Source organism: Castor canadensis, chromosome 3 (assembly GCF_047511655.1).
Source record: "Castor canadensis chromosome 3, mCasCan1.hap1v2, whole genome shotgun sequence".
In the NCBI taxonomy this organism is placed as follows: domain Eukaryota; kingdom Metazoa; phylum Chordata; class Mammalia; order Rodentia; family Castoridae; genus Castor; species Castor canadensis.
The window spans coordinates 193,395,476-193,406,559 of record NC_133388.1 but is presented as its reverse complement, the minus strand read 5'-3'; the positions used below and the strand labels follow the sequence as shown (position 1 = coordinate 193,406,559).

The window sequence follows — 11,084 nt, the reverse complement described above, 5'->3', positions numbered from 1 at the left end:
TGGCAAACACCACACCATGAATCGTGCTCATGTCCTGCATTTGTTTCGTTTTTGGTTATAGCATACAGGGTTTATTGGCTCAGTTAAACACACAGACCTGTATTGAATTCCACCGGGCAGCAGTTTCTCTTCTTGGCAGTGGAAATTGGAAAATTGAATTTTCCTCTGCATTCTAATCTGATTCAAAATTTATTTTGTATTTAGTCCCTTTATATAATTATTGCCATCATCATTATTTAGCAACTTTTGCTTAATCTATTAATGAGAAATGGATATTTTCAATGTTGGTGCTCCATAAGGTCTATTAGGGATAATTATTGCTAGAAGTGTAGTGTGAGGGTAATAAGTAAATGTGGGAAATGCAGAAAAGGCACACTGAGCAGCCAGGGCAGAGAGTAAGGGTTAGGAAACAAATACCAGGAGGAAATATTGACCATAAGAGGGTTCAATCACAGCCTTTTTTCTAAGTAGCAGATTTTAGAAAATAAAATTCTGGAATTTAGTTATCACATCTGTGATAAAAAGTCTTGGGATCAAATAAAATATGCATCTTTACAGTCTATTCCATCTTGGATCCTTATAAAAGTAACCAAACACAACAGGACTTTTATGATAATGAGATTTCCCTGGCCCCAAACTTTTGTTCTGTGTGTGTGTGTGTGTGTGTGTGTGTGTGTGTGTGTAAGCAGTCAGATGCTCAACTTGTCATTTAGTTATACCAACCCCAGTACTTCAGTGTCCCTAAATTTATAGAATCAAACATACTACTAAGATATCTTAGTCAAATTGTATGCAAAATGTAACCCTCAGTACCATCACTAGGGTTAATTGCAGTATCTTCTAATTAAAAGAAACTGATAAGGAAATTAAACTTTTTGTCCAACATCTTAGCAAGGCTGCAGTGGTAGTCACTGCTCTCCAAGTTTTGTGATGCCACCCAAGGATGACAACAAGTAGAAATATACCAGAAAGCTGGCCAAGAAGGACAAGGACAGAGTAAACAAATACGGGGGCGAGGCCAAAAAGAAGTTGTCCAAAGGCAAATTCCAGGACAAGTTCAAGAACCTAGTTCTGTTTGACAAAGTCACTTAAAACAAACTCTAGAAGTTCCCACTAGAAGATTATAACCCCAACTATGAGACTATGAGAGACTGAAGATTTGGGGTTTTCTTGCCAGGGCAGCTGCTCAGAGGCTCCTTAGTGAAGAACTTATCAAATTAGTTTCAAAGCAAAGAGATCAAATAATTTACTTAAGAAATACTAAGGGTAAAGATGCTCTACCTGGTGCTGAAGATGCCTGAACAGGTCCAACCAACTGCACATATGGAAATATAATATTTTATTAAATCAGAAAAGGAATCAAATTAAGAAAATCAATTTTAAGTGGGGAAAAATTGAAAGAATACTGAGGATACCTATTCTCTATTTAGAATTGATGGATTTAACAAATCAAATTAAGCATACTAAGTTAAATGTTGATTTCACATAAATAATTTCCTTAGAAAGGAAGTCTAATGTATGGTAGTCAACCTCAGCTTCTGTATTTCCCTACCACCTTGTTCCCAATATGGTGAGGCCTACTAAAATCAAACCCTTGAATCTGTTCCACACTACTCATTTCTCCCCAGGAGCCAAGAGTGTCATCTAATGTGTGGCTTTGAGAGAAGAAACTCAGGTATGGCTCAGCTATTTCTGGTGACTTGTGTGACTTCCTGACTTCCAGGATTCCTGTTCACTTATCCATGTGCTCCTCTCATACATGAAGGCCATTTTGTGTTTCTCCATTGCCTGGGGTCGAGTAGAAAAGCCTTTCATGTTGGGATGTGGTATTTAGAATCCTTTTTGCTCCTCCCAAGTTGCATTCTCCATTAGCATATTCAATGAGAAAGTTTGACACTTTTAGGTTTGTAACTTGTCTTTCTCAATTAGCTCATGATTTAGGTGGGGAAATCAGTGAAAATCTCACACTATGAGAAAAAGCATATTAATCTCTCTTCTTTTTTGACAGTACTGGGGTTAGAACTCTGACTTTGCACTTGCCAGGTAGGTGTTCTTTCTCTTGAGCCAGGCTCCCAGCCCTTTTTCTTTGGTTATTTTGGGGATAATCAGGTCTTACATTTATGCCTGGGCTGGGCTACATCAGGATCCTCCCATTTATGCTTCCTGCATAGCTTGAATGACAAACATGAACTTGGTTGAGATGTGGTCATAAAAACTTCTTGTCAGGGATAGCCTCACACTGCAATACTTCTGATCTCTGGCTCACAAGTAGCTAGAATTACAGACAGGAGACATAACACTCAGCCAAGCATATTAATCTCATGGACCCTTTTATCCTACATGAAAATAAGTAAATTAATTCAGCACGCTGTTAGGAATATACAAATAATAGTATTTTCTGAGAATAAAGTTCAAAGAAGTATTTAAGAATTTGAATTCATCCTACTTGATGAGCTTTTTACTGACTGAGGTTATATGTAGCTTCATATATTGAAGAAACCAAACATACCAGATGTGTGTCTTAATGTTTCTTCTTTTTGAATGATAATTATATTCAGCTGAATGCTCTGCTTACTCAAGTTAATGCAAGGAATATTATTTTATAAAGTACTTTACATAGAGTATCAAGATAAAAGGGAGTGCCTCACCATGTGTAGCTTCATTTTATACATAAGGAGCTAAACTGAACTGGTGCAGTATCTAGCAGAAACACAGTACCTGACATAGTCAATGAGTAACCTGGGTAATTCTCCAATAGAACATGTTGATAGTTATTCTGGTCTATGTGTTCATAAGAACATGTAAAATAAGATATTAGTTCTTTCTTTTTTGGGAACACAGTTAATTACATACAAGCGAAACATCTCATTTACCTAAATCACACTAGTAGAACAGAGTTACACAAATAATTTATCTTGTGGTTATGTGACATTAGGTGAATGAACTCACTCTGGCTAGATGAGGTTGCACATTACTATTTTTTATAACTTGGAATAAGCACTAGAATTAATATATGCCTAGCCAGGCACCCAGTAGGTAGAAATTAAGGAGACCCTCACTCACAAATACTTACCTGCACTCATACAATCCTGAGATGGCATGCTTCCTTCAGCTGCTGACAGTTAACTCTTAGCACCACGCTGGTGAAGGTGTCAATCATGGAATGAAAATATAAATTTTTACTGAAGTTTTGACTTAAACTATACCAACAAAAAATTGCGACAAAAATTAAAGAAAGCAAGTAATCAATGAAATCATGTGTTCTGATATCTGAGATTTTTGTTTTCACTACATTGTTGAACATTTTGCAGTATTAAAGAGTATCGGACAAGTGTTTTGTGAAAAAATAAAGATTTAAACCACCTATGAAATTCTCGTCAGCTTTCTTTAACCAGTTGTGTACTTTCTTCCAACAGTTTTTATATATTACTGGTTATTGATATTTGAAAAAAGATCAAACTTTACCCAGGTATCAATGCATTACCAGAAATACACCTTTGCAATGATTTATCTACAAGAAGGAAGGAAGGAAGGAAATAAGGAAGATGGAAGGAAAAAGGTTAATTATTAAGTCTATGATCATTCAAAACTGTATTATTTGCAATACTTAATATAAATATTTCATCAAAATGGTACCTTTATAAAATCTAATTTTGTTTCTTTCAAGTTAATGTTTCGAAAGCATATTTATGAAATAGACCCTATATACACCAATAGTGTTTTATTGAGTGCATGTTTTGTATATTGTAACACAATGCAAACTGGAGCATTAGGTCTCTTTCCCCAAAGAGCTTGCATTCTCAGGATACAAAAAAGATTAAAGCAAATAAATGCATGTGTGTCCTTATGTAACAAAGAACATAAACAGAATAATGTGATATTGAGTATGCGTGAAAAGTTAGATGTCGACTGTTCTGGAAACCAATCTATGGAGCTGAAATTTGGAAGGGAAACTTTAGGGGGAGGGTAATTCAGCCAATGGAAAAGAAAAGAGAAGCATGTATCAGGCAAAGGAAAACCAATGCTGAGCTGAGCCGGAGATCTGCAAGTGTGTCACATAGTCGTGACTTGTGAAGTCTGAGCCAGCAAGCTGAGCAACATTGGATATGGTAAGAAACAACGTGTGAAATACTTGAGAGCTTTACGGTTTCGATTTTATAGTATTTATTAAATAGGAAAGTCATGAAATGTATTAAGTAGGAAATAACACTATCACATCTACATTTTAGAAGAAATCTTAAGATGATACAAGAGGAAAAAGGAAGTGTTAACGAGTTTCATGCAGTGATTCTGGTGAGGGTTGTTGGTGGAAGGACGGAAAGAGTAACAGAGGGGCTTTTCTGACTTCTTCCACTTACAGATGACTATCAGGAAGGCAATGTGTCTAATTTCACTAACCAGAATAAAATCTGGGCTCCTGAGTGCCAACCAGTCAGGATTCTCTTTATTGCTTCCAGTTATATTTTAGGTCAAAACTTATAAATACAGTACAAGCATTAATTCATGTATCTTGCCAATATATACATGTAGGATACTGAGATTATCATGAGATAACAAAATAAAAGCATTTGAAATTGACACATAAAACATGTGAGTGGATATCTTTTACTGAGTATAAAAAGATATTTAAGCAAAGTCTTATGTTTCCTAGACATTCTCCAGTTAAAATAAGAGCTCTTTTTAAAAAAAATACTGAGTTCATATCTTCTTGATACATGCATGTCTTTCAGGGAATTTGATAATTTTTGTTTCTTCTTTTGTATTCATATTAATCCATTATCTTTTAAATCTGTAATTTAAAGTAAAAAAATCAGAGCCCCAGAATGAGAAGGTGCTATAGAAGTCTTTGATTATCTCACCCTTTCTCTTCCTGGAAGAATTCATAGGAAGGGCCATGAACTGACTGGTTCAAGGTCATTTATTCTTACTCAACTGCTGACAGAGAGAAAGAAGAACTCCTCATTGATCAATACAGAGAGAACACACAAATTTGCACAGCTTACCAAGGATAGTGTATCTCAGCATGAAATAATATTTTGACTCTCTTTCATTTCATCTGGCCTTAAACAAGTTAGAAGAGATTTGAAGATATAGTCGGGAAAATGTGACTTTCCTGGGAAGGTCAGCATTAGAAGCAAAAGAGAAACTGCAGAATCTGAACATAGAAGAATTTGGAATTTTTTTCTTTATTATTTTTCATGTGCAAGCCACTTAAACACAAATTGAAAGCTGAAATTATAAAAACTACTTGATTACTACACACATTTCTGATGAGGTTAACAAGTAATAAAAATATGCATACTTCAGTTTCTATTCTAAGTTTCTATTTCTTATTATACATCTAATTATTCTTATAAAATTTTGGGGTAAAAGAAAAAAAGGCACTACTTCAGGTGCTGTTATAGGTTGGTATCTAGTCCATGTGTCTGCAGCTGACTGTACATCCACTTGTAAGAGATTGAAAGTAGACTTGCATCTGCACACTTGCCTTGTTCCTCAGTTTGTTTTCCATTTCCAGATAATTGGTATTTAAGTAGCTACTTTAACTTCGCTCTGTCAGGTATTAACAGGAATTGGCAAAGCTTATTAAGGAAGTCATCATTTTGCTAAAGTTTCACAAAAGCTTCACTCAATTGAAAACAGACCCCGTTTAACCTTTTTGTGTGTTTATTTGTTTTGATATTTTTCAATTCATTGAAAGTTTGAGACTCTCTAATAATAATACAACTAAAATCACTTCCATTCAAGTAAAAAATAAAAATGGTAAGGGGCTATAATATACTAACTTGTCTTAGACTTCTAAGCCTTGATCTGTGTATAGTGAGGATCCAATACATTTCACAGAATTATTGTGATGATTACAACTATGAAAGTACCTAACACAATTATTGACTCACGGAAAATATTTACCTGAAAGGTATGTTCAAGGACCATGGGGAAGCACAGTTGAATAAGGCACAGCCTTTACATTTCAGTGACTTCCAATTTACAGTGTGGCCAGTGAAAGAGAAGGCATTGATTCCATGGTGAGATGAGACACCTATATCTAATAAAAGTAACTGTATATGAAGGGTTTAACTGCTGATCTCCTTTCACAGTTGGTCTTGTACGTGCTTGCAGGTGTGTAAGTATACACACACATATGCTCACTTTTGTGTCAAACATTGTGGTTACCCTAGTATGAAAAGGAAATGGCTACTGTCATGCAAAAGAAACACATTTTTGCAAGTGCATTTTTCATCTGTAAAACTTACAGAATGATATGTACTGCCCTCACTTTCTTCTGGCAATTCAAATGGGATGAATTGGCCAAAAACTTTCTAAAGTAATTTCTTCCCAAGTGCTCATTGATTATTTACTATGTGTAAAGATGTGTCTATCACTATTTCAGAGGCTGAGGATGTATACATAAATAAAATATGCACCTTTTTAAGAGTTAAAAATCTGGGAAGGAAAAGGGCATCTATGAAAATAAATAATTCCTGTACAATGAGATAAACAAAATCTCAAATGACATCAACAAGTTAGATAAAGGAATGTCTAGTGCAGTCTAAAGGGAGTTGTACTCTGCAATGCTTAACAAAGGTTTTTGATATTTGAACAGAGCTCTAAAGAAAGTTTTCCTGAGGGACCAAGGAAGAAGTATTGTAGACAGAGGAAATTCTCTGAAGCATGTGTGTGTGTGTGTGTGTGTGTGTGTGTGAATATATGTGTGTGCACAGAAGGACCTATATAGAGCAGGAAGGTTAAGTTGGATAAATAAATTTTTAATAAAAGAAAGAAAGAAATCTCTCATTACATTAAAAAAACCATCAATCATGGGGACCCATTATACGGGAATGTTGCACATTTTACCTGTGAAACAAGAATGCAGATATTCTTGAGTACCTGTTGAGATATGTATTCAAATAAATATTTGAGTAATATTTATTGAATGTATAAGGTGATGTCTTGTCAAACTTTGGGCTATAGTGATGAAAAAGGATTGTCTTCAACTACTTAGCTGTCCAGTTGTGAGAAAAACAAATGATTGATGTGGAGTGTTATCTTTGTCAATATAAAGTCTGCATTTTGTTCATTTAAAGAATATGAATGAGACTGTCTTCAGCAAAAACTGGTCCTGAGTTCTTGAAGAACTAGCCCAGGTCTGTTTCCTGTTGGGGATTATCTTAATTCTCTGCCATCTTCCCTAGAGCAAGATTAAAGGAGGCAAATCACCAATTGAAAAGCTCAGGTGTTATCTCAGGTCACTTGATTTTGAGTATGTGCAGATGTTGAGAAACTTTCTCCTGGGTCAAGGCCCCATCAACACAGGTGCTGGGGAAGTTAGGAGTCACTCCATGCCCGTGAGATTCAGGTGTAAGTGCTCATAGTAGGATCAGAGGAAGAAATAGATTGGTTGGGGGAGAGAGGAAGGCCGGTAAGATAGCTTTTAAGCTAAACTTTAAGACTGTGTAAGACTTAATCAAAGGAAGGGGTTGGAGCAGGGGGATGAGATTTAGGGAGAGGGAACCATTTATACAGAAGTACATAGGAATACACAGCTATGGTAACTTCCAAGAGCTGAATGTGAACCATATGAAAATGTGTGCCTCAGGATAAGATTAGTGACACTAATTGGTGCATTATTGGTACATTATTAATTGGTACATTTAATCTGGCTCTTCCAGACGAATGCAGGGTGAAGATAAGGGAATATTATTAATGATATACCTTATTAATTTCAGTATTTGAATTATGCAGGTTCTAAGAATTTTACCTAATAAACTCTTCTAAAATCTTAATTATACTTAATGTCAAAGTCTTGATCTTAAATAGTAAAATTAATAACAAAAGAAAGTTTATTAATATTAATAATGATTTGTTTTAGGCCATGTCTGCAAAGGATTACAAATTCCATTAGGATGTTTTCATCCAAATTCCTTTCAAATAGTACTCAGCCTCCTTGGATCACAACAAAGTCAGAGTGTGGCATAAGCAGGAGATTTTCAAAATACTTTTAACTGCCTGATACTACACAGTACCACTCACTCATTTTGGAATTCATTTATCCTTTCTCATCTGGCAACTCTGATCTATTTTTCAGATCCTGCTCAAATTTATTTTCTCTGTGACTTTAAACTTCTCACCCTTCCTTCTATTCTCAGAGATGGTCTTTGCTAGGCCACACTCCAGGTATTACTAGTACAATGGTTTCTAATCCCTTACTTGTGTTCCATCATCATACTAGAGCTTTCCAGACACTAAACCATGCTTATGCCTCCTTGATCCTTACTACTGAAGACCAGACGTGAAATGCCTTCAGAAATAGAATAAATTTTGCAAACTTACAAATGATACCAAGAATCAGTTTTATTCTGACTCAAATGCTTTAGAAAAAAATATAGTTCTGATTGAGACAGGTTTATCTCCCTCACCCCCTGCTTCTCATACCTCCACTATAGATGGTATACAAAGCGTTAGACAGGAAAAATGAGAAATATTGTACTTCCTAATCTAGAAACACTAGTTAAACACATCTACATTAGAGGGTTTTTTTGAGAGTTTTGAGAGAATAAAGTTGTCAGCGAGCCCCCATGCTTCTCAGTCAGGCTGATGTAATGGAGGATTTGGTGTCATCTTTCAATTAAGGAATGAGCCTGCAGAAGCTGACTTGCAGATCTAGTAAAATCCTCATATCTCTGATCTTCCCTAAAACTAAAGCACAGCACTATAGGGCTTTCAACTAAAAGGGTCTCTAGGTTCCCATTACTGAAGTTGGGGAAATTGTTAAAGGGGAAGTCAACCGATGGCACAGCTTCTCAAACTCAGCATCATCACAGCAACCCCAACGTGCTACCAAAACTGCTTCCTTCCCTGCCCTAAAGCAGCTGCTTCTGCTTATGGAGACTTGGATGCCCTGCTTCTCACTTCCCCCACAGCCAGCATTGACACATGTCCCCAAGGAAAAGTAATCCTTTTCTTTTCCTTGTTCACAACTCTGTCCATAATCTTGACCCATTAAATCATTGCTCATGTAGAAGAGTAAGCAATATTGCTGATATTTTTAAACCAATAATTTTGTATTTTTGCTGCTTTGTTTATAGTTGTAGCCAATTGGAGCATCTTATCTAAGCTGCAAACTGCTCTGTGTTGAATGGCAAGCTCTGATAACACGGTATATATTTTTGTGCCTCTTAATAAAAGTAATGGTTTGTGCATCAAAAAGAAACTTGTACTGATTTGATTAGATAAAGTTGCAGGAAGGGGAAGACAAACATGGAGAATCTGCTTTCACTGACCATGGCAGGGACTGATATCTCCCTTCTTTTGTCCAGTTTAATAGTGCGGAGTGTCCAGGTGTCATTTGTTCGTGTGTGTCTCTTACTTCACCTTGAGAACATCCTGAAGTCAAGGGTCACTTAGGGTCTCTCTCTTATTTCTCCAAAGATCTTGAATAATCAGCTCTATGGGCAAAAATTATAGATAATATGTTCAAAAAATAAATTTAAAAATCTTTCTTAAAATTTATAAATGTTCTTTAGTTATACTTCATTTAGTGTCTATCTGAAATTTCATTTTAGAGGTTTCAAAGGTTTGTGATTTTCTCCTCACTTTAGTTGGTTTCTCTTTCAACTTCAAGTTTGCATGTATAACTCTGAGAGAATGCAGTTACACTGGTCTCATCTAAGGCTTTTTCTCTTCGACTTTTTTGGCTTCTGTTTTGACAGTGGTATCTGCAATTCATTCTGACAAGCTATCTTAGGAAATGCTAGTGAACTTATAATTCTCTCTCTCTAATTTATTTTTATTTGCTTTATTTATTTAAGTCATATTTCAAGATTTCCAGGGTGAAATCTAATTGAAAGGAGGAAGGGAAAAACATTCAACACAGACAGCACTTTGCAAAGGTTTGTTCTTCACCAGGAGACCCACACACTAAGACCAGTGTCTGACACAGGAGTCATTGAATTCTCAGTAGTTGAATGAAGGAATGAAGGAGGTATGGCTGGGCAAAACAGGAATTTACAAGTTTTTACACTGTGGGCAGCAGAATATTGGTCACCTAAAGATGTCCACATCCAATATTTCAACCTGTGACTTATACACCAAAGGGGACTTCATATAGAATAATCTTGAAAAGTGGGAGTTATCCTGGATATCTGTGGGAGTGTGTTGTGTATTTACAAGTTTCCTTATAAGAGTGGGGTAGGAATGTCAAATTTTGTTAAGGAAATGTACCAACAGAAGTATAGGTCATAGTAACACAGGACCATAATCCGCAGAATTTAGGCAGCGTTTAGAGTCTGTAGAAGGCAAGGGATCAACACTCCTTGTAAGGAAGGCCACTCTGATACCTTGACTTTAGCTCAGTAAGACTTTAGATTTTGAATTACAGTATAGTGTATTTGTGTTGTTTCAAACAACAAAGCTTAAGGTAGTTATTACAGCAGCAAGTGGATGTTAATGCAAGTAAGTCGTACTTTCTAAAAATAGTATCATGAGTCTCTGCCATCCATGTGCTGGTCTTCCAGTGTCATTCTGAAACGCTTCCCAAGAAAAGATGAGATTTGTGAACACTAACCTTGAATCTGGTGTGTGCCAGCTATGGTGGACATGACTATTTGACTTTTAGGGCAAAAAGGCAAAGCAGCATCCTCTTGGTTTTATTTGGATAGTCACTTTTGTTACCCAGCTGCCATTCTACAAGGAGGTCCAAATTTCACATATAATGAGATCCGAAGCAAAGTATGTATGCAGAGTTCCAGCTGACAACACCAGAGACACCTAGAAGTGCAACTGGAATTGACTGTCAGTGATGTTAGTGAAAATACTTCCAGAATGTTCCACCCCCAGCTGCTGATTCTCCCTCAGCCTTCAAGTTTTCCACTATTGAATCCCCAGACATCATGGAACTAGACCTCTGTAAAATCCATACCTGAATTTCTAACTCACAGAGACCTCATGAATAAGAAAGTGGTTGTTTGATAACACTGAGTTTTGCGATGTGTACTGTACAGTAGCAGTTTCTAGTACATAAGAGAGATGATGCAAAATGAAGGAAATATTAGACAAACTAAAATAAAAATATTTAGCATGAAGTA

The 11,084-nt window shown here is 36.1% G+C and overlaps 1 pseudogene; it reads left to right on the top strand.

Annotated features, from left to right (window-relative positions):
• Window positions 1–930: 930 nt before the first annotated feature.
• LOC109674040 (small ribosomal subunit protein eS25 pseudogene) lies at window positions 931–1,301 on the top strand (annotated as a pseudogene).
• Window positions 1,302–11,084: the final 9,783 nt, after the last annotated feature.